We start from the raw sequence: 21,798 nt of genomic DNA, 5'->3' as shown, positions 1-21,798 counted from the left end.
ACAACATTTGACAAGAATCCTGCCACACAAAGGGATATCATCAAAGGCCAATTTCTTCAACAAACAAATGTCGCTTCAATGAATTAAATGAGAAACTGAAAATCACCATCTCGTTTTGTATGATTATACCTACATTCCTCCGGATCCTTTCTTCTCTTCTCTCCCATTATTAACATCTCTTAGTATCCCCACTAACACAAATCACATGTAACCTTGCTTATGATTGCCAAAAACAAAGTGATCCAAAAAAAACTCACACAAATATAAAAATGCAATAATTCATTTAAAAAAATCCCACTCCCACCTCATTAGGCGTTCCCAATAAACCACCTCATTAGGAGTTCCCAATAAACCACTAACATTTTTATTTACTAACTAGCTTTTCTTATTCCTTTTGGAGGAACTAAGACCATTGAACGTCACTCAACATCAAAGCCATCGACAAAGCTTGTCCATTCTCCCCACACAAAGATCTTCAACGCGATCACGAGGACATGATCACCATCACGAAGGGATGTTAATCCATTTTCAAGGTTAACAAGATCTACCACCATTATCTTACATCAAGGAGTTACGATAGATATACCAAAGAGTCATACATTCAAGATATGAAGCAATAGTGTCCAAAGCTACAACTTGGACGGGCGTCGGTAATGGTGTGATTCCCACTTCAAGAGTGTGTGGTAGCAAGCTAGGATGAAGTCCTAAGTGATGTAGTTCATGGATATATTATAAGAGTAGTCATTATAATAGCATTAGTCCTTTTATAAGCCTAAAGTGCCCGGCCAGCCACAGTTTAAGTGAGTGAACACTTATGACCATGTATATAAATGAATATCTCTCATAATACAATATACTCTCCCATTGTGCAATTGAGTCTTACTCTTGCTAATCCTCTTGCTAATCTCTCTCCCTACTAAGGCATGCTAGTGAGTGTGTGTGAGTGAAGTGAGATGAGTGGAGGGACGAGTATCCATAGTGCAACGTGACGATGTGACAACGCTCGCAGGAGGCACAGTGGAATTGCTTCTCAAGAAGTTGTAGAGCTTGGAGACCTCAAGGGTTATGAGCTTGTTGGCCACCATTGGAAAGATCCTCATCACAGTTTCGGTTCACCAGGTAATCTCTTTTTGGATGTGTTTCAATGAGGGTTAGGATGAGCCTTAACAAGCATACTTGGACCTTTTTCTTGATAGCCGGGGATGGGACCTGGGACAGGGAAGCCCTTACTATTTCACGGTGTTCGCATCCTCGTTTGGTAGCATATATCTATAGTCAATATGTTGATGCATATGAGAGGATGCCAAACAACTGCCAGATCCCCATCTACTTTAGGAAGCAATTATATGCAGAGTTTATCTTAGGGGAGCAGGTTGACTACACCAACCATCGGCTCGACAACGGTGTTGGTCGAGGTTATATCTAAACCAAGAGAGGAGACCTCCACCAGCAAAGCTTTGTGTTTATGAGAGAGTAAGTTCTCCAATTCCTCTCATATGCACCTAAAGCACAATCTTGAGCCAAGAGTCTCAAAGCCACCTTTTGGAGGCGGGGTTGAGCATGTAGCCAAACGTTTTCTACCAAAAACGGGTTTCACATAAAACTCCCTATTTCAAGTATGTGGTGATGCAAGTGTAGCTCTCCCCCTCTAGTCGTCCCTCTGCCCCCTCTGTGCACCGGATTCCCAGTATAGCTGACAGCGAAAGCAGCCCCCTCAAGCGCGGGGCAGGGTTTCTCACTCGGGGCCTCGCCCATGAATGTCCGGGCGGCACAAGACTAGGCTGGTGGTCACTCCAAAAACCGAAACCGGGAAAATTTCCCATGCCCGGAAAGCGGGGACGATTCCACCTTTTTGAATTTGTCTTAACGAGTATTCTAACGAGATCAAAATCTAAACTATCCTCTACCTGAATAAACCAGATAGAAGGAAACTATCACTGATATAATTTGATCATTTGAGCAATTCAACACTTTTTTCACAGCCGTTGATCCACTCAATCGAGAATTTTATCAGGGAATTAACTATCTACTCGAATCCTAGCGTAATCCTAAGATTTTTCAATTTGATTATTAAAACTCCACTGATTCCAGCCTAGCTCCATCAAGCCTAGCTCCATCCGGCCCATGGGTTAGCCACCACCCTGCCGCCACAGGAATCGGTAGATCCAAACAAGTACTCACCCACCCATAATTGAAATGCCTTTCTTAACTTTAGCTTTAGAAAACAGATATGTACACACTCCTCTTTAAATTATCATTCACCTAGGATAGAGAATGGTTGGATTTACTAGAGAAGAGAGGGGAATGCCTTTTGCAATGAGGCATAACATCATTTGCAATGTAGAGAAGACAAAAAGTATAAAAAAACCATAAAAACCATAAAATAAATGGAAAAGAGAAGAATCACCAACTTACTAATGAATTTGAGAGCTTTCCTTTGGCTTGATGGTTTGAGGATTCAACTCTTGTTTGAGACAAGAGTGGCCACCAATCTTCTAGAAGAAGGAAGGTCAAAAACTAATGAATTATTAATATAATTCACTGTTTTTGGCACTTGGGAGAGACAGGATAACAGTGCAAAACACTATTGAGTTTCAACAAAGGGGAGGGCTTCTATTTTTAGGAAAAAATGAGCTTCTAACCAAGCCAACTGATTCTAGAATTTTTCAGATCAGTTTGGTCAATTTTTTATCATTTTTAGGTCAGTTTTGCTCACTTTTTGGATCTAGTTGAAACAGGAGAGAGGAGAGATAAAAATATCCTATTATTTGGAAGTTTAAAAGTCATTCAAGCATGTGAAATAGGCGCCTCCTTCATGAGGGAAATTCCCCCATGTAGCGGTGTCAAAAATGCATCATTTCACCTAAATATCTCTCTTTGTCCTTAGTCAACTCTTCATCTTATGTGAGTATTTACTCATTTTTGAGAGATTTTTCTTTTATTCTTCTATTTATCTCCTTCCTACATTTGGATGAATCTTATTGGTCCATGGGAACCTTAATTTAAAATTTCGAAAAAATCTTCACCCCCAGGATAATGCCTCTTGAACAGATTATACTTAATTTCTAATGCACCTTCTGAACTTCTGTTTCAGGGAAACTTATTTTAATAAGATGAGATATTTTTATATCTAAAAATATTTAAAATCTGAATATTCTCTTTCTAGAATATTTTCTCTCTCTAGGCCAAAACTGGTAGAAACAAGATCTTTTATATTTCTAAAGAGGGATTTGATTACAGGGGAAGATGCTAGACATCTTGAGAGACTGGGGAGGAATCTTACATTCTCTCCCACTTGAAAAATGCGAGATGTCCTCATCTCGCAAACTGGGGGTAATCTCGCAACAACAGATCGGTTTCATTCTCCCAGGTGGTATCTTCAAAAGGATAGAACTTCCATTTTACCAATAATTCTCTGAGAATTCTGTTCTTGAGAATCTTTTCTCGAACATCAAGAATTTTTTCAGGTTGGAGTTTCATCTGCCCTTGGGTTGAAGAGGTTAGGATTTCATCACATCAAGTACATGATTTGGGCTTGGCACATATTGCTTTAGAAGGCTTACATGAAATACATTATGAACTTTGAGATGAGGAGGCAGAAGAAGCTCGTAGGCTAAGTCACCTACTTTCTTTGTAATCAAATATGGCCCACAATATCTGGGAGATAATTTCTTATACTTCTCACCAAGAGATAGAGAACTTCTTTTTGGGTCGTCGTACTCAAATGAAGACCATATCTGCTTCTTTGAATTCTCTGTCTATCCTCTTCTTATCTGCACATTGCTTCTGTCTATCCTGGCAGCTTTTATATCTTTACGAATTGCCTACATCTGCTGCTCCATGTCGTCAAGCATCTGTCTAGACATCTCGACCCTAATCAATAGGTCGGACCAAGTTAATGGAGTTAAGCATCTTGTCCATACAGAGCTTTAAAAGGGCTCATCCTGATACTTCGGTGATAAGAAGCATTGTAGGAAAACTCGACTAGGTGCAGATAGCTTAGCCACTTCTTGGGTTCCCTGTCATAGCATGACCAAAGTATATCTTCAATTACTTGGTTTATCCTTTCAGTTTGACCATCGGTCTCAGGGTGATAAGCTGTGCTGAGATCCAAGAAAGTTCCCACTGCTTCAAAAAATGCAGTCCAGAACCTTGAAGTAAATTTGGGATCTCGATCACTTACTATTCTCCTGGGTAGGCCATGCAATCTAAAGATTTCTTTGAGAAACACTTTGGCCACATCCACTGCAGTGTAGGTTTCTTTTACTGGGATCAGATGGACAACTTTGGTTAGTCTGTTAACTACCACGAAAATGGAGTTGTAACCTGATTGCACTGAAGGTAATCCAGTAATAAAGTCCATACTGATACATTCCCACTTCATCTGGGGGATGTCCAATGGATGTAACTTCCCAGGCATTTTTACTCAGCTTTGACTTTCTGGCATGTCAGACATTGACGTACATGATTCGGTACATCCTTTTCCAGACTAGGCCAAAAGAAGCTTTTCTTTATAGATATGTAGGTTTTGATGAAGCCTAGATGTCTTGCTATAAGGCTGTGATGGGCTTCATTCAAAATTTGACCCTTGGTTCCCTCATCATTGGGAATGCATAGCCTGCGATTATAATACATAATGCCATCATCCAAGCTGTACCCTTGAACTCTGTTCAACTCTTGAGGAGTTTTGCTTTCCTGCATAAGTAGGGTAGCAATAGGGCCAAAGAATCTATCCTGCATGATCTTCTCACTTGCTTGAATAATCAAAGGATTTGATATTACAGTAATTGCAAGCAAGGAGGCTTTTCTGCTCAGGGCATCGGCTACCACATTTTCTTTGCCTGGGCGGTACTTGATTTCAAAATCAAATTCCTGCAGGGTCTGCATCCACCTTCTTTGGTGCATGTTGAGGTCCTTCTGAGTGAAGATCCACTTTAAACTCTGATGATCTGATCAAAGTGAATCTTTTTCCCAGTAGGTAATGTCTCCACAACTTTAAGGCATAGACTACTGAAAGTAATTCCAGGTCATGGACAGCAGAATTCCTCTCATGCGTTCTGAGCTTTCGGGATTCATAGGCCACTGCATGACCTTCCTACATGAGTGCACCTCCCAAGGCAAAACCACTTGCATCAGTTACTACCTCAAAGGATAGAGAGAAATCTGGCGGCTTCAGAACGGGACTGGTTACCAAGGCAATCTTCAACTTATCAAAAGCACTCTGGCACCTGGCAGACCATTGAAACGGGTTATTCTTTTTGAGAAGGTTAGTCAGGGGGGAAGCTATGAGAGCATACTTTGGTATAAAAATTCTATACCAACCAGTTAATCCCAAGAATCCTCTAACTTCTTTCACTGTCTTTGGTTCAGGCCAATCTATGACTGCTTGGACTTTTGCGGAATCTGGAGAAATTCCATCTTTGGATACCAGAAAGCCCAAGTATTCAACGTGGTCGGCAGAGAAAGTGCATTTGCTCTTTTTGGCAAAGAGTTGATGCTTCCTTAGAATCTCAAGAACTTTTCGGACATGAGTCTCATGGTCAGCTGCATTCCTTGAGTAAATCAGAATGTCATCAAAGAAAACTAGAACAAAATCATCCAAGTATTCTCTGAGGATGTCCTGCATTAGGCGATTGAATGTAGCTGGGGCATTAGTTAATCCGAATAGCATGACAGTAAATTCATAATGCCCATAGCGAGTATTGATGGCTGTTTTTGGTATATCTTGATCATTGATCCTGATCTGGTAATACCCGGATTTGAGATCTATTTTTGTGAAGATCTAGGTTCCATTTAGCCTGTCTAAAAGCTCATCAATTCTTGGGATAGGATACTTATTCTTAACTGTCAGTTGATTTAGACCTTTGTAGTCCACACAGAGTCTAAGCGTTCCATCTTTCTTTTTCTGAAAGAGAACTGGCGCATCCCAAAGTGAAACACTGGGTCTTACAAACCCTTGTTCTAACAGCTGTCTAAGCTGTTCCTTGATTTCAATGGCTTCAGGAACTGGCATTTTGTATGTGCGCATCACATGATCAACTTCTCGAATCGGAGGCATTTCAGTTAGCTCTGTTGGGAATAGATCATCAAATTCACTAAACCATTATGGTTCTTTAGCCTTAAGCTTTGAGTCTACTGGATTCATTTTGACAACATAAATTTGTTGCTTCTTCCTAAGTCCTTTCGGCAACCTGGAAGCTTTTACTAACTGAAGGTATGGGGATCCGAAAACTCCACTTCCTTGAACTTTGTTCCCGTGAAGGTCATAGAAGGAAATGGTTCCATTATGACAGTGTATGTCAGCTTGATTTTTGTGGAGTCAATCCATTCCAAGGATTCCGTCAAAAACTCCTAGAGGTAAGACTTTAAACTGATAGTCGGTTACATTACCATCTAGATTGAACTGGATAAGATCCGTCTCACGGTGAGTGAAAAGAGTCTTCTCACTGGCCAATTCAACTTGCATAGGTTTCCCTAATTTCTGTTCTAAGACTAGCGTACGCAAGCATCCAGTGGAAATGAATGAATGAGAACTGCCTGAATCAATCAAAAGCTTAAAAGGCTTACCCTGATACTCTGCTAGAGTATGGATGACGGAGAACTGCTGGCTAGGCCCTTGATTTTCAATTGCAGCATAGATCTGTCCTTTTTCCTCTTCTACTACATCTGAAATTGTGACTGCTCTGGCTGCTACAGTCTGGGGTGGAACTCTTTCTCTTTGGTTGCCCCAGTTCTAGGAAGGAGTTCTGAGATTACTCTGGATAGAGGTAAATGGCTGAGCTGGAGTTCTTCTCGGGTTTCCCTGGCTTGGGCGAGACGGACCCCTGATTAGACTGGTATAAAGGGGTTGGTCTCTGAACTCGGGGTCCTTGACTTCCCTGTCCCCTTGACATGGCAGGAGTCGGGCAGTCTTTCAGTTGGTGACCAAAACCTTGGCATCCAAAACATCGGTTTTCACCTCTGAGCTCATCCCTGTGATTTCTTGAAAGAGGTGGGGCTCCTGAGAAAGTACTCTTGGGAAAGGGTCTTCCTTCACTTCAGAATCTTCCTACATCCTGATTCTGATTCCGGCCTTGCTGCCTCTTTGGGGGTGGAAAGTTTGAAGTACTTCCCTGGGCTTGGAATCTTTTAAAGTTAGAGGGTGCAGGCTTTGGCGGAATCTTTACTACAAAGGCTTTGGCAAAATCCTTTGCCATTCTTACTGCTTCAGCCATGGACACTGGCTTGGCATTTTTTACTAGTGTGTCCAAGGGTTCGTTCATTCCCCGAATGAATCTGGCCATGAGTTGTTCTTCATTTAGAGGTGGTGAATATTTGAGTAGAAGAGCAAAGGCTTGGTGATATTCCTTGATGGTTTTGCTCTCCTGCTTTAGCTCTAAGAATTTGTTCATTTTGGTTTTCAAAAATCCAGGAGGACAAATCTCTTTCTTAGATAGGTTTTTAGATCATTCCAGGACTGCGTATTTCTGTCTAGACGGTTGGTGTCAGAGTGGTTCCTCTATGCTACCCTGGCTGTTTCCACTATTTTCAGCCGGGCAAGAGCCATTTTGCTCTGCTCATTGTAGCCTGTGACATCAAAATACTCTTCCATGGCTTCCACCCATTTCTCCACAGCCTCGCCCAAGTTCTCCCCTTCTCCTTTGAAGGGTCCTAGCTGAGTCCTATGAAGAGCCTTGCGAACATCAGGGTCAAGCTCGTCATCTTCAGAGACAGGGTCTAGCTAACGGCCACGGTTTCCTCATCTCATAATTTTGCTAAAAATTTATATATTATTAAATTTTTATTTTGATATTATCCATGAGATCCTAAGACTTAAGAGGTTCGGAAAACAATTTCTTAAACAAGACAATGATCTTATTGGAGATCTATGACATATGTCCGATAACAGATTTTTCTTTATCAGATCGTTCGTAAATAATCACTTATACAACAGGAAATTTTTCTCTGAAAAACGTTTCTTTATTTATATAAAAGTTGCAATATGTACATAGAGCAGCTCGGCTCCAAAATTCAAAATCTCCTCGGGAGACGCATATGACGACGGTATTGGGCCATAGCCATGTCCTGATACAAACGTCCACTTACTGACAAGGGAGCTATTATCTTCCATTTAGGAATAAAGCAACTAAGGAGTCTGTAGACTTGGCATGAAAGTCTGAAATTTCGAGGCGTCAAAAGATATAGAATGATGCCATGCACCATTTTCAGCTTTAACAGGATCATAGCCAATGAGAGGTTCTGCCACAGCATTGCACGGCGGTCGCAAGAGGCGTGGACATATTGCCCTGCAAACCACTTATGCTGTAGTCTCTCCACTGGGTTAGGAAAATATAAATCCTCGAAATGGCGTGCGAGTCTTACTCGGCTTGTTCGAGTTGAAGCGGAAGAGATGAGATGCTCGAAGGCGAACGCAATCATATCTTGAGACTGGGTTAGGTCGGGAATACCAGATAAATAGAAAATTTTCATATATAAAAAGAATTTATTTGATTAAAAATTCTTCATTAAAGAAGCTTACGGAATGAAAATACATTATGAAAATTCTTTTTCTGAGTTCTTATTATCAATTTTTGATAAGAATTTATTTATCTTTATAAGCTTTCAGCAAAGCTCTCATACCAACTGTGAGATCCCTCTGTCCCCTCCGCGCACCGGATTCCCAGTAGGCTGACAGCGGAAGCAGTCCCCTCAAGCGCGGGGCAGGGTCTCTCACTCGGGGCCTCGCCCACGAATGTTCGGGCACGAGACTAGGCTGGTGGTCACTCCAAAAACCGAAACTGGGAAAATTTTCCATGCCCAGAAAGCGGGGACGATTCCACCTTTTTGAATTTGTCTTAACGAGTTTTCTAACGAGATCAAAATCTAGACTATCCTCTACCTGAATAAACCAGATAGAAGGAAACTATCACTAATATAATTTGATCATCTGAGCAATTCAACACTTTTTTCCTAATCAAGATTAGGCACAGCCATTGATCCACTCAATCGAGAATTTTATCAAGGAATTAACTATCTACTCGAATCCTAGTGTAATCCTAAGATTTTTCAATTTGATTATTAAAACTCCACTGATTCCAGCCTATCCGGCCCATGGGTTAGCCACCACCCTGCCCACAGGAATCGGTACATCCAAACAAGTACTCACCCACCCATAATTGAAATGCCTTTCTTAACTTTAGCTTTAGAAAACAGATACGCACACGCTCCTCTTTAAAACTTTAATAAAAACAATCCATTGACAAACAATTTACTGGTTACACATGTCATACTTCAAAATTTCCTTTGAGTCTTTGTTTCTCACAAAACAGTATCACTCTGGACTCTCCGTTGAGACCAACGAGTCAACAACGAGATCCAGTGATAGATTACAATAACATTGGTCTGTCATACAATATCTTCCTCGACATACGTTGTCGTTACGTGGGCGGTGTCGCTGGGAAAGCGCGGGGCTTCTTGCTGTGAGAGTTATATCCAAAAATCCCAAGCATTAAATGTCTTCTCAGCTTGTCATAGAACAAGGTATAGCATGGTATTATCACAATCTCTTGACTCAGGCATACATTCAATGGGATGTCTTCAACAACTCGTAGAGGGAACACTCATCATCATTTCCATAGATCATCATCAAAGATTCATCATCATACAAGATATTCACATAACATATGCTATATGTGTGTAGAACATGATTGATGATGCAACAAAACCCATGAGAAAAAAAAACAACAAACTCACAAGACACGCGGCCCTTTGTGTGCCAGCCTGTACATTCAGAGAACCTTCTTTGCAGTAAGCATCTAAGCTTGATAGCGTGTAACTCTTTGGAAGCACTCCAAGAAAATACAGGATCAGAAAATGGCCTGTTTCATGCTGAGCAACTCTGTTTCTGTAATTTTTACTCAAAATCCTTCCAACGGTATCAAGAAGTAAAGCCTCAATCCCTCCATTGTTGGCCACCAGATCTATGCTGAAGACGACAATAAGAGCCACCAAGGCAGAGAGAGCTTGAAACTGACTCAGTTTTGCAAGGACTGCCATAACGCTTTGCTATCAACTGATGCAGCTAGTTGTAGGTTTCTCCGCACTTTCCCAAGTGTTGTGTCAACTGGAGACAAGAAACAGTTTGCCTCGATATCATTTAAGCGCAAATCTGCAATAGAATATAGCTCCGGGGAACCTGTGCAGCGCTGCCCTCACTTCACACCAGACGGCTGAAGCTGCATATCACCAGCTCGGCCTCCTCTTACCAAGCGGCCTTTTTCTCTCGTACCTGCAGCAGCTGCGCTCTTCTTCTCATGCGCTGGCAGCCAAGCCACCCCTCACACGACCAGCTAGCGGCTCTTCTCACACGTCGGCAGCAGCAGCGTCCTCCCTTAGAACCCCTTGCCTTCCTGTCGCTACACCAGTGGCTACTTCCTCCAGTGGCTGCTTCCTCTCTCTGTATGCCCCTTCAGCCCCCTAAGCGGCGGCTCATACCAGCAGCTATGAGAGACCCCCCCAGTACGTCAGCACCTGAGATTCCCCACACTCTCCTTTCTGCAGCGCCTTAACCAGGCAGCTATCCGCTACCCGAGAGTCTCCTCCCCTTTTTTCTTCTCAGCGCCTGTGGCTGCAGCTCGCCACCTTGACGGCTACTGCAGCTTCTGCTTCACGGCGACCTCCCTTTTCCCCACACTCTTGGCTACCCCCCCCTTTTATTTCAAAACAAGGCGACCCCTTTGCTTACCTCTTCTGCACGCTGCGCCAACCCGCCAGCTGCGCATTCTCCCACCTTCGCCAGCTTCTCGAGTGTTCCCGCTGGCGGCCATAAAATCCCCACGTGGCCATGCCTTTTATGGCCACCTTTTATTGTTTTTATCTCTTCTAAGGCCTAAGAGAATGGCCACACTCACATTTTCATTTCACACCATATCTCAAGCAACCTTGGCCCTTCTTTCTTATTAATTGCCCTTCATGCTATACCTCTTCAAGATGCAGCATACGAGTGCCCGCTCATTTCTTTGGGAATGCGTACACACTGCCAGAGCCATCGAGCAGCTGATACTCTTCCAGCAGTGAACCTTACTCCAGACAGGCCTGTAACAAGCTCAACACCAACACTGTTCACCCTGAACACCTGAAGACGCATTTCAAAGCAAAACCTTACACACGCCATACATCCCGTATGTACACAGACACTTAATCCCATGCATCTGGATTTGCATTTAATGGCCTCACATGCATGGTTTCACACCATAGACGTGCCGTGGCACGACATCCACCCCCTCTAAACCTGCACATCCTCTGGTATGTGCCACACAGGTCCTGGAACTCACTGCCCAGGCATTATTTGCACACCAACATTGGTATATGTACAAGCATCAGCAATCACATCTGAATGGTTCTGCTTTCCCACCTGGATCAAATACCAATCGCTTTTGGCATATGTGCCATATCCTTTGCTCATATGAAGCCCTATCCTCACTTAGATTCTCTGCATATGCATAATTACCCTCATCATTCAAAGTGGGATGCTCCTCAAAATGATTTGCTTCAAAATTTTCCTCATGCCATGTTTGATACCTTTGCACCACATATTGTATGGCCAGACCAAGTAACAACTGCATTAACAGCATAGAATACACACTTGGTAACATCCCATCCAAATCTACTGTGCCCGGATCCAGCTCACCCACTGATAAACATTCATTCTTCTCATCCAAAGACGGAAAAGCATCAACACATACAAAGTCCAACAAGGCATCATCGAGAATAGCCTCCAGATCTGAATCAATCTCATCACAATCATTTGGCTTACATAACACCTGCACATCCTCACTTGCAACCAACAGTTGACTAGCATCAAGCATAGAAGAGCCCAAAGCTGATGGGGATCTATTATATACCATGAAATCATCCAATGCATCATCTAAGATAGCATCCAATCCGGGATCAATCGCATTGAAGCCATTATCATCTTGCAATCCCACATGTTGATTATCATGAACATTCATACCCCCATAGTTATATCCATTTGGTTGCTCATATGCAGCCTCATGAGGCTCTGTGACCACACTTTGCATATCTTGCATGTTATCTCCCAGTATTTCTTGATACCTGTCTGCAGATGGGCTTAGAATTATGGGTCCCTCACCCAAGTACCCTTGAATCTGTATATCATTGAACCCTGCATGATCCAAAAAGACAGATTCAATTTCCCTCTCCAAATCATCATCATAAACAGGCTTCCAAGCTCAAGATTGTTGCTCACAAATGTGGTTGCAAGGTAACCCTGACACTGATGACATAGCATCACCCTGTTTATTGTTGGAACACCCTGTTAGCATTCCAGAATAACCCAAATCCAAAGAACCTTGGCAACCAGCTTCAGAAGCAACATCACTGTTGGAATCACCCATATCACTCACCCCCTCTAAATCAATCACACATACTTGTGGCCCGTCTGCATATTCATGTACATCATCCTGCTTATAAGCATCATAACCAGATAAGAATGCAGTAATGATAGCATCTTCTTCTTGTCTTAGATCTTCAAACTCTGCAATCATGCTTTCAGCAAGAAGCATTGGTTCCTGCTGTTCTTCACACATATGATACGACCCCTGAGGAATACCCTTCAAATGTGTCTCCTCAAGCATAGGCATACATACATCATGTGGTATGATTATAGGACCCTGTATGTCTGCACCCTCAAACAAGGAAGACAGATTGTACTTGCAGAGTTCACCCATTGCATCTTTATGAGGCTGTAGCAAAGCATCCCTTTTTGCACTGTGATTTTGCAGTCCCAATTTAGCATAAACAGCCTCCACAATCTCTGTATCAGCCTTGAATAGCAATTGATTGTCCTCCATAAGACATGCATCAACAACCGCTTCTAAATTGGCTCTGATTGTTGCTGGAACACTATCACAGCTCACATTATACCTGGAACTCGCATAAATAAGTGCATCTGTAAAATCACTCCATCGTTTGGAGTAATACTCTGCTAGTTCCTGCACTTCATCTTTTAAATCAGGACTTACAAGGTATGCAAAAGATGCAATCATCATGTTTTCTGGAACCCCTTGATCCTTCATCTCTGTCTCATAACACCTTAGATAGCTTTCTGGATCATAACCATCAAATATATTGACCCTGTCATATACCAATTGCACTGCAATTTCCACTGCTTCCTGAATTTGCTTTTCTTCTTCAATCTTCCTGAACCGCTCTTCAAGCTCTTTCATCTCTGTATACAAATGCTCCATTTTGCTAGCCATCTCTACGTACTCTCACCCCAGCGGTTTCACGTCGGGTTCACCAAAGCTGTCGTGACGTGGGCGGTGTCGCTGGGAAAGCGCGGGGCTTCTTGCTGTGAGAGTTATATCCAAAAATCCCAAGCATTAAATGTCTTCTCAGCTTGTCATAGAACAAGGTATAGCATGGTATTATCACAATCTCTTGACTCAGGCATACATTCAATGGGATGTCTTCAACAACTCGTAGAGGGAACACTCATCATCATTTCCATAGATCATCATCAAAGATTCATCATCATACAAGATATTCACATAACATATGCTATATGTGTGTAGAACATGATTGATGATGCAACAAAACCCATGAGAAAAAAAAACAACAAACTCACAAGACACGCGGCCCTTTGTGTGCCAGCCTGTACATTCAGAGAACCTTCTTTGCAGTAAGCATCTAAGCTTGATAGCGTGTAACTCTTTGGAAGCACTCCAAGAAAATACAGGATCAGAAAATGGCCTGTTTCATGCTGAGCAACTCTGTTTCTGTAATTTTTACTCAAAATCCTTCCAACGGTATCAAGAAGTAAAGCCTCAATCCCTCCATTGTTGGCCACCAGATCTATGCTGAAGACGACAATAAGAGCCACCAAGGCAGAGAGAGCTTGAAACTGACTCAGTTTTGCAAGGACTGCCATAACGCTTTTCTATCAACTGATGCAGCTAGTTGTAGGTTTCTCCGCACTTTCCCAAGTGTTGTGTCAACTGGAGACAAGAAACAGTTTGCCTCGATATCATTTAAGCGCAAATCTGCAATAGAATATAGCTCCGGGGAACCTGTGCAGCGCTGCCCTCACTTCACACCAGACGGCTGAAGCTGCATATCACCAGCTCGGCCTCCTCTTACCAAGCGGCCTTTTTCTCTCGTACCTGCAGCAGCTGCGCTCTTCTTCTCATGCGCTGGCAGCCAGGCCACCCCTCACACGACCAGCTAGCGGCTCTTCTCACACGTCGGCAGCAGCAGCGTCCTCCCTTAGAACCCCTTGCCTTCCTGTCGCTACACCAGTGGCTACTTCCTCCAGTGGCTGCTTCCTCTCTCTGTATGCCCCTTCAGCCCCCTAAGCGGCGGCTCATACCAGCAGCTATGAGAGACCCCCCCAGTACGTCAGCACCTGAGATTCCCCACACTCTCCTTTCTGCAGCGCCTTAACCAGGCAGCTATCCGCTACCCGAGAGTCTCCTCCCCTTTTTTCTTCTCAGCGCCTGTGGCTGCAGCTCGCCACCTTGACGGCTACTGCAGCTTCTGCTTCACGGCGACCTCCCTTTTCCCCACACTCTTGGCTACCCCCCCCCTTTTATTTCAAAACAAGGCGACCCCTTTGCTTACCTCTTCTGCACGCTGCGCCAACCCGCCAGCTGCGCATTCTCCCACCTTCGCCAGCTTCTCGAGTGTTCCCGCTGGCGGCCATAAAATCCCCACGTGGCCATGCCTTTTATGGCCACCTTTTATTGTTTTTATCTCTTCTAAGGCCTAAGAGAATGGCCACACTCACATTTTCATTTCACACCATATCTCAAGCAACCTTGGCCCTTCTTTCTTATTAATTGCCCTTCATGCTATACCTCTTCAAGATGCAGCATACGAGTGCCCGCTCATTTCTTTGGGAACGCGTACACACTGCCAGAGCCATCGAGCAGCTGATACTCTTCCAGCAGTGAACCTTACTCCAGACAGGCCTGTAACAAGCTCAACACCAACACTGTTCACCCTGAACACCTGAAGACGCATTTCAAAGCAAAACCTTACACACGCCATACATCCCGTATGTACACAGACACTTAATCCCATGCATCTGGATTTGCATTTAATGGCCTCACATGCATGGTTTCACACCATAGACGTGCCGTGGCACGACAACGTATGGGTGTCCTCGGCACCGCGAGCCCGTGCATCGCCTGGTCAGAACCCTCCAGAATCCTCCTTAGGTATCCTGGCACTTCACTCAGGGATCGCTTCGTCGACCCTCGTCCATCGTACCGGAAGCGCACCATTTTAACCATACCGAGGCTGGTCAAGACCTCAGCAGGCTTTGCCGCGTGAGCTATCCCTCGAACACTCCCTGTCGTAAAGGAAAGTTCGGTTGCAACAGCTGGCGTAAGACAGTTCTTTAAGAAAACAGGGTTTCTATGCAAGTTTTCAATTTTGATTTTTGTTTGAAAACCATGAATAATCTTAATTCCGTATCTTAATACTTCTAGATCCAGGTCTGAATTCCAAATAGAATTCCTCGAATTCTGTTAACTTGATCCTCAGATCAAAATCAAAAGTCTTAACTTAGTTTTAGATTCGGTGGGAGATTTGAGTACATTTTTCCTGAACTGGGCACATCATAATTGGTTGAATTTGACGAAGGAACTAGGTCTTGGTCAATAGTCTGAATCAGATTTTGGGTCTGGAAAGTTCTTCCTAAACTATCTTTCTCGAAAGTACTATTTCAATTTCTCTTTTTCTAAATTTCGTTCGACGAATATTTGCTTACAGATTTCTAAAATATGAATTTCTTATGAGGAATAAAATAATCATTTATCTCGATCTCCGACTTTGATAGTTTAATTGAATTTTCTCATTACCATCCTAGTGAATATGAAATGGTAGAATTTTCTCTCACATATTATCTATCTATTTATTTTTCTAATTTTTACGAAAATTAACAAAAAATTAAAGAGAATCCTTATTTAATTATAAAGATTCTATATGCATCTAATTATGCATAAAATCTAATTATGATAAAAGTCACACTTTTATCATCGTAAAAATCATTTATGATGAAAATCACTCTTTTAATATAAAAAATATATCTTTTATGCACCCATTTATGCATAAAAATCATTTATGATAAAAATTATACTTTTAATATAAAAAATATCTTTTCTGCATATTTTTATGCATAAAAATTATTTATGATGAAAGTAACACTTTTATATTTAAAAAATAATCTTTTATGCATACTTCTATGCATAAAAATCAAATATGATAAAAGTAACACTTTTATATATAAAAATAATCTTTTATGCATACTTTTATGCATGAAAATTAATTATGATAAAAGTAACACTTTTATAATTAAAAAAATAATCTTTTATGCATACTTCTATGCATGAAAATCAAATATGATAAAAGTAACACTTTTATAATTAAAAAATAATCTTTTATGCATGCTTCTATGTATGAAAATCAAATATGATAAAAGTAACACTTTTATAATAAAAATAATAATCTTTTATGCATACTTCTATGCATGAAAATCAAATATGATAAAAGTAACACTTTTATAATTAAAAAAATAATCTTTTATGCATACTTCTAAAAATCAAATATGATAAAAGTAACACTTTTATAATAAAAAAATAATCTTTTATGCATACTTTTATGCATAAAAATTAAATATAATAAAAGTAACACTTTTATAATAAAACTAAATTTCTTTTATACAAATAATCAAAATGCATCTTCTATGCATGAAAATGATACTTTAGAATATAGAAATCATAAGGATTACTCTTTTAGAATAATGAAAGATAATACTTATTTCTAAATTTTTGAAAAAATTTACCATAACGTCCTTTGTATGGCTGACCATTTTTTAATTTTAAGTCTCTAAAATTAATTAGAAATACATCAAGAGTATTTAAATCATTCTAAAGTAATATTTTTCTACTTAAGAGAAATATTATGAAAAACTTGATTTTATTCATTAATCATTTACCTAGGATAGAGAATGGTTGGATTTACTAGAGAAGAGAGGGGAATGCCTTTTGCAATGAGGCATAACATCATTTGCAATGTAGAGAAGACAAAAAGTATAAAAAAACCATAAAAACTATAAAATAAATGAAAAAGATAAGAATCACCAACTTACTAATGAATTTGAGAGCTTTCCTTTGGCTTGATGGTTTGAGGGTTCAACTCTTGTTTGAGACAAGAGTGGCCACCAATCTTCTAGAAAAAGGAAGGTCAAAAACTAATGAATTATGAATACAATTCACTGTTTTTGGCACTTGGGAGAGACAGGGTAACAGTGCAAAACACTACTGAGTTTCAACAAAAGGGAGGGCTTCTATTTATAAGAAAAAATGAGCTTCTAACCAAGCCAACTCATTCTAGAATTTTCCAGATCAGTTTGGTCAATTTTTGACCATTTTTAGGTCAGTTTTTGCTCACTTTTTGGATCTAGTTGAAACAGGAGAGAGGAGAGATAAAAAAACAAAGGCAAATGCTACCGAACACAACATCTATGCTTACCCTCAACTCACGTGTAGTAGGGTTATAGAATCTATATCCCTTTTGCTCAAGGAAGTATCCACTAAACTCACATTTTTCAACCTTTGGATCCAACTTCGTACGCAACTCATCTGGCACATGCACATAGGCAATACATCCAAAAACTTTCGAGTGAGACGAATCAGATTTCTTGCCACTGAATTTCTCCTTTGGTGTTACATCATGTATGGCTGCAGTAGGAGTCTTATTCATGATATAAGCTGCTGTAGAAATGGCTTTAGCCCAATAGTTATGCGACATATTCTTCTCTGTCCATCAACGCTCGTGCTATCTCTGCAATGCGCTTGTTTTTTTTGCTCAGCAACTCTATTTTACTGCGGAGTGTATCTACATGTAAACTATCTCTGAATGCCATTCGTCCACAAGAAATCAGAGAACTCATTAGAGAAGTACTCTTCCCCTCCATCTGACCTTAGGCACTTCAGATGCTTCATGTCTTCTTTTCAGTCATCACTCTGAAATTTTAAAAATGAGTGAAGACTTCAATCTACGCCTTCATGAAATACACCCACACTTTCCTTGTGTGGTCATCAATGAATGTTACATAATACCGATTAAGAAATTGGTTATTTTGAACTTCTAGTAATGGAAGTTATTCTTATCCAGCTTCTCACTAACAATCTGATTAATTCTGTCAAACATGTTTTCCAGCCATGTAACTTGTGAAATTCTCTTGTGTGTGTGACTTAGAGATATGAGTGAAGCATGAATGGTAGGAGTGTATCACTTTTTATCTTTCTTTTTCTCAAATGTTTTGTATTTAAGTGATCTGCAGCCACCCATGGACGTAGTTTTTGCATGACCCCATACATCTGAATAAACAACATCTAGTACATTCTTGTTCACATTTCTGTCATGTGAAAATGTATACTTTGTCTGCTTTATACTTTCTAAATTGACATGCTTCCCATACTTTTTGCATATCATCAACCTTAAACTTCAACAGCTCCTATCACAATTTCTTTATACTGCATAGACTTCATTCTTTGCACATTTACATGCCCATTCTCTTATACCAAATGTTTGTATCCGCAACAACTCCAAATCCATTTACAAACATTGCAGCACACACTTCAGGCATATTTACATTCAGTGTAAACATTCTACCCACTCTGTTGCCTTTTGCAACCAACCTACACTTATCTTTAAAGTCTTATATATAACAACCAATCAGGGTTAAACTGCACCTGTAAACCCTGCTCAATCATCTAGCCAGCAAAAATCACATTCTTTGTAATGTTCGAAACATGAAGTACATCTACAAGGTACTGCACGTTACCATCCTGCATAGACAATGGCACGTCTCCAACATGGACAATTGGATGAGTAGTATCATTCCCTGTTTCAACAAAACCTGACTTTTCAAGATTTTTCATATTCTAGAACCACTCACCATGACTGGTCATGTGGTTCAAATCACCTGAATCCACATACCACACATCAGCATTGCATACGGATATATCATTTTTCGACACAGCATTAAGTACATGTCGCATAACAAAAAACCTTTCATTGTCTTCTTACTTCCTTGTATTGTGGCCTGAGACCACGTAGACATACTTCCACCTTATCATCATCATCAACAAAAACACCAATAGATGCAAGGGATTCCAAAATGCCCTTGATCTTAAAGGCATAATCATTCACAGACATTTTTTCCTTCTCCAGAGTATAAAGCTCATTCTTCAACTGAATCTTTCGTGTCTTCGTGTTAGTTTCATAGAACTTCACCAAGGTGTCTTATGCCTCCTTGTGTGACTTGGCATCCTATATATGCTCAATCATGGTATCCTATATACTAATAGAAAGTCAATAGATGACTTCTTGCTCCTTGATTTCAATCCTTGTATTCTTTTACATCTGCAGCAGCAGTTAGATTAATCTCTGGTATCTGTGGTGCCTCCTCATGTTCACCTTCAATGTAGTCCCAATAGTCGTTTCCCATCAGAAAATTTGTTAATCTAAATCTCCAAGCACATGGAAGTTATTCTTGTCAAGCTTTTCTGCAACAATGGTTAATTCTATCGTTCGACATCTTATCTGCAACACAAACTCACCAAAAACAACACTTTGTTTGACCTGCACAACCTGTTGTATTCTCTGCAACGGTACTATACTGCACCCAAACTGTCATAACCAGTGACCTCAATTCGCATGCATACACCCAATAATAAGTGTAAGTACACACACTGTCTACACAACCAATTGTCCTTCTTGTAATTTCAAAAAATTAAAATCTGTAGAGAATCGAAACTTATCCGCAGTGCACGCAAACACTTGCAAATTAAAAAATGAAGATCAAGACATGTCTGAAATGTGTTTTCGGCTCGAAAAACGAAGTTGAAAGAATAGTAAAGTTACCTTACAACTCTGCTCCCGCGAAGAGAACTCCTCAATCAGAGTTCGTTTGCCGGTGGCTCCCGAAGAGCTCTCGACAAAGGTATAGTAGCCAATACAAAGAGGAAATAGTAGATAAAGCTCTTACCCTCGTACCACTTCATGTGCTTCTCTTGCTTGTCACTCGGCTTCTTAGCTTGAACCAAGCTTTGATACCATGAAAAAATGCAAAGAGTAAGAGAGCTTGAGCTCTTGGAAGCACACACATACACTCTCACAAATCCTAGAAAAGAACACACAAGATGAGAGACTAAAAATTGTTCTCTTCGCAACAAAAAAAGTCCTAACAAAAGATAAGAAAAATACAACGTAAGTACTAAAGTACTATGTACATGCGATCCATAATGTAAACACACTAAGTGGAGTGGGAAAGGATGAACTAGTCAATGTAGGCCAGCTTTAAAATCTCTGACGAAGATATGTTGATATTAACTACCAAACCCGACAGTGATGTAAATGCCGAACAGTCACGCAAGCACCTCGTGAGTGTCAACTCATGTTGAGCTTGACATCTCATGGATTATACACTTGTTTTAAAGAAAAGCTTGCTTTTTTAAAGTTCTTTACATAAGGAGCGTATAGTATGAATTATGCACTTGCTACCAAACCCACCAATGATGTAAATGTCGAACGATCATGTTAGCACCTCCTGAGTGTCAACTCATGTTAAACTTGACATCTCAATCACCACCACTAACCTTATCACTCCTATCTCCTTGCTACAAAAAAAAAAAAATGTATATTATGGATTATGCACTTGTTTTGAAAAAAAACATGCTTTTTTGAAGTTCTTTACATAAGGAGCATCTAACACATCTACCCCTATAAAGTGTTTTGTACAAGGCACACTATGTGAACTTCACAAGATAACACGTCAAACTAATGGCTTATACCTTTAGTGGAGTCATATTTTTAGTAGTTATTTTATTTTTGTTTTTCAAGTTGGGGTCTAACACAACTTCAAAGTACTATCCTAAGACCCAAACAAAGAGAAACGCTTTTGCCATTAGCTTCATCTATCTCACTTACCAAGAGCAGTTTTACTACCCACCTAAAGGCATTAACCTAGCAAACTAAGTCTCGCTTCTTGGACACAACCACCACCAAGTACTCCCTTGTCAGAAGTCTAGGAACTTTGGGACTTGCCTGCCATGACTCACCCACTAAAAAACTCTGTTTAGGAATCTATATATCTATTCCTTTCAGTAATTAGTTATACAACATTATACACTAATAAGAGTCGCAGCCACATTTACAAATGAAAGCACCAAGTGATTTCACCTTGTCCTTTCCCCTTATTGTCTCTATCTGGCAATACACGCTATGACCAAGATGCCCACTAACGTTTCTATAATCGTGCAAGTAGTCACATGGGATTGTAGAAACTGCATCAAACAAAACTAGCACATCAATTTCAGCTGCAGAGTATAGTCACCCTCCCCGGGACTCTTGACAAAGGTAAGAGGATGTCCATTATCCTTTTTAGATCCCACGTCTACCCATAGCCTTTTGCTTAGGAAAAGGGATTTTCCCTATCCAGTAACAACCCTCCTCCACTTGCTTGTGCACAAGTTGGCAACACTTGCTTAGCACGATATGTCAAGCCCTACTCTAGGAAAACTTACTTATCATGCACAAGATACACAGGAACGAGACAGTCCTTTCCACTAGAAATCCCTAGATATACATGCAATATATGTCATTTCCGGCTTTGAACTTAGCGATATTCTATAACTGCAAACTTTTCAACCTCTTCATTATCCAAATAAGAAAGACACCCACATGCATATCCCGATAGTGGTTTAAACACATACAACCTCTCGATTC

Source organism: Cibotium barometz, chromosome 39, assembly GCF_041138505.1.
Source record: "Cibotium barometz isolate CiBa-2024 chromosome 39, ASM4113850v1, whole genome shotgun sequence".
Lineage (NCBI taxonomy): Eukaryota > Viridiplantae > Streptophyta > Polypodiopsida > Cyatheales > Cibotiaceae > Cibotium > Cibotium barometz.
Note: the sequence above shows the minus strand (reverse complement) of the source record.